Here is a 3,984-nt window from a genome sequence, read left to right on the forward strand (position 1 = left end):
TATCATTGATCAGGTGTAGGGATGTGTATTGGGAAGGCAGGACTATCATTGATCAGGTGTAGGGATGTGTATAGGGAAGGCGGGACTATCATTGATCAGGTGTAGGGATGTGTATTGGGAAGGCAGGACTATCATTGATCAGGTGTAGGGATGTGGATAGGGCAGGCAGGATTATCATTGATCAGGTGTAGGGATGTGTATTGGGAAGGCAGGACTCTCATTGATCAGGTGTAGGGATGTGTATAGGGAAGGCAGGACTATCATTGATCAGGTGTAGGGATGTGTATAGGGAAGGCAGGACTATCATTGATCAGGTGTAGGGATGTGTATTGGGAAGGCAGGACTATCATTGATCAGGTGTAGGGATGTGTATTGGGAAGGCAGGACTATCATTGATCAGGTGTAGGGACGTGTATAGGGAAGGCAGGACTATCATTGATCAGGTGTAGGGACGTGTATAGGGAAGGCAGGACTCTCATTGATCAGGTGTAGGGATGTGTATTGGGAAGGCAGGACTATCATTGATCAGGTGTAGGGATGTGTATTGGGAAGGCAGGACTATCATTGATCAGGTGTAGGGATGTATATAGGGAAGGCAGGACTATCATTGATCAGGTGTAGGGATGTGTATTGGGAAGGCAGGACTATCATTGATCAGGTGTAGGGATGTGTATAGGGAAGGCGGGACTATCATTGATCAGGTGTAGGGATGTGTATTGGGAAGGCAGAACTATCATTAATCAGGTGTAGGGATGTGTATAGGGAAGGCGGGACTATCATTGATCAGGTGTAGGGATGTGTATTGGGAAGGCAGGACTATCATTGATCAGGTGTAGGGATGTGTATTGGGAAGGCAGGACTATCATTGATCAGGTGTAGGGACGTGTATAGGGAAGGCAGGACTATCATTGATCAGGTGTAGGGACGTGTATAGGGAAGGCAGGACTATCATTGATCAGGTGTAGGGATGTGTATTGGGAAGGCAGGACTATCATTGATCAGGTGTAGGGATGTGGATAGGGCAGGCAGGATTATCATTGATCAGGTGTAGGGATGTGTATTGGGAAGGCAGGACTATCATTGATCAGGTGTAGGGACGTGTATTGGGAAGGCAGGACTATCATTGATCAGGTGTAGGGACGTGTATAGGGAAGGCAGGACTATCATTGATCAGGTGTAGGGACGTGTATAGGGAAGGCAGGACTCTCATTGATCAGGTGTAGGGATGTGTATTGGGAAGGCAGGACTATCATTGATCAGGTGTAGGGATGTGTATTGGGAAGGCAGGACTATCATTGATCAGGTGTAGGGATGTGTATTGGGAAGGCAGGACTATCATTGATCAGGTGTAGGGATGTGTATAGGGAAGGCAGGACTATCATTGATCAGGTGTAGGGATGTGTATTGGGAAGGCAGGACTATCATTGATCAGGTGTAGGGATGTGTATTGGGAAGGCAGGACTATCATTGATCAGGTGTAGGGATGTGTATAGGGAAGGCGGGACTATCATTGATCAGGTGTAGGGATGTGTATAGGGAAGGCAGGACTCTCATTGATCAGGTGTAGGGATGTGTATTGGGAAGGCGGGACTATCATTGATCAGGTGTAGGGATGTGTATAGGGAAGGCAGGACTCTCATTGATCAGGTGTAGGGATGTGTATTGGGAAGGCGGGACTATCATTGATCAGGTGTAGGGACGCGGTGAGGTCAGTGGCTAGTATCAGAGCCAGAAAACCACACATGTGAGGTATCGCCATGAACGTCAGAGCGAGAGCAATAATTCTAGCACTAGACCTCCTCTGTAACTCTAAACATCTAACCTGTAAAAAAAGTTTAAAGCGTCGCCTATGAAGATTTTTAAGTACTGAATTTGGCGCCATTCTACAGATCTGCGCAATTTTACAGCGTGACACGTTAGGTATCTATTTACTCGGTGTAACATCATCTTTTGATATTATACAAAAATATAAAAAAATGGCCAGAATCAGACCTCAGCCTTTCCCCTTCCCAGCCTGCAGGATGAGATACACAATGTAATGTGATCTCTGGGGGGTAATAATCCCGTCTGCTCGCTCACCAACTTCTTGTGAAATCCTCTGTGTTCTCCCCCCTCCCCAGTGACGGGTTACTATTCATCTTCATTAAAGTTAATACTTTCTCGTTTCTAGCCCCCGAAAAACGATTTGTTTTAGAGTGGAGAAGAATTAGACCCTCTGTAAAGGTTTTTAGAACTGCTAGTGACCCCACTGGAGAGGATTTTTTTACTTCCTGTCCCTGTGACACCTGGGTAGTGGTGTCCCTGGGGGGGGGGGGGTTGTGGTGATTCACACCAGGTACCATTCGTTAGAAGGTGCTTGAACACTCTCTGGGGGTGGGGGAGGGGGATTATAAGTCTCCCACTTACCACCAATGCTAGGGGTGAAGGATGGGGATGGGTATTGTTACAGCTTGAGCCTGCCACTGGCCACTAATGCTGAGGCATGGAAGTTATTGCAGCCTGAGCATGCCACTGACCACCAATGAGGGGGGGGGGGTTATTACAGGCTCCCCACTGACCACAAATGCGGGGGGGGGGGGTTTGCAGGCTCCCTACTGACCACCAATGCTGGGGGGTTATTGCAGCCTGAGCCTACCACTCATCATGGTAACAGGGTTTAGTACAGTATAAGCCTGCAACTGACCACTAATGATCGGTGAGGAAGTGACTACAGCCTGAGTCTGCCACTGACCAACAACGCTGGGAGGTTATTACTGGCCCCCCACTGACCACTAATGATCGGTGACTACAGCCTGAGTCTGCCACTGACCAACAACGCTGGGGGGTTATTACTGGCCCCCCACTGACCACCACCAATGGTGGGGGGGGGGGGGGTTTGTGGCCTGATCCTGCCACTGATGACTGAGGATGGTGGTGGGGTTTATTACAGCATGAGCCTGCAACTGACCACTAATGCTGGGGGATAGAAGGTATAACAGCCTGGGCCTACCACTGACCAACAATGCTGGGCAGGGGGAGGGGATAGTTTATTACAGGACACCCACTTACAATGCTGGTGGGGAAAGGGATATTCAAGCCTGTCACTGAGGGTGGCGATGGGCTTTATTACATAATGAGCCTGTAGCTGACCACTTATCCTGGGAAAGGATGTTATTACAGCCTGGGCCTGCCACTGGGCAGTAATGTTGGAGTTATTGCTGCCTGCCACTGGGCAGTAATGTTGGAGTTATTGCTGCCTGCCACTGGGCAGTAATTTTGGAGTTTTTGCTGCCTGCCACTGGGCAGTAATGTTGGAGTTATTGCTGCCTGCCACTGGGCAGTAATGTTGGAGTTGTTACTGCCTGCCACTGGGCAGTAATGTTGGAGTTTATGCTGCCTGCCACTGGGCAGTAATGTTGGAGTTTTTGCTGCCTGCCACTGGGCAGTAATGTTGGAGTTGTTACTGCCTGCCACTGACCACCAATACTGGGTGGTTTAACATTACTAACACTGACCACCAATGAAGGGGGGAATAATGTGGGCACTAATACTGGGGGTTACTAATAAAACAATTATTTTTTTCAGATATGATTGGTTACTGTTGGAGGTGGACAGCTCTCTGCAGGGGTGATGCTTCCATGAGCCCACAGGGGGAAGAGCCACAACACCAGCACTCAAGGTAAGTGAATCATGAAGTGGGTGCATCTGCACGGGACTACACCAGAGGGTGGTGAGCCACGGCTGTTTTCTTATTTTCTAAGATTGCATGGGCACCCTTTAAAACATTGGGTAAAATTGGGCTTTAGTGGTGACCTTGCACCACCTGTTTCTGGCTGCCTTTCGTGGAGCCTTAATGGGCACCAGACCAGCCCCTCCAGTGCGCTTGGCTGTTGTGCCCACCGCAATACCATACAAAAGCTTTACACAACGTAACAATCACATACACAGCACCTTGTATGCATGTAGTTTTTTTTTTGATGTAACATAATCAGTAAAATGTATCCA

This window comes from Rana temporaria, chromosome 12 (genome assembly GCF_905171775.1).
Source record: "Rana temporaria chromosome 12, aRanTem1.1, whole genome shotgun sequence".
NCBI classification, from domain to species: domain Eukaryota; kingdom Metazoa; phylum Chordata; class Amphibia; order Anura; family Ranidae; genus Rana; species Rana temporaria.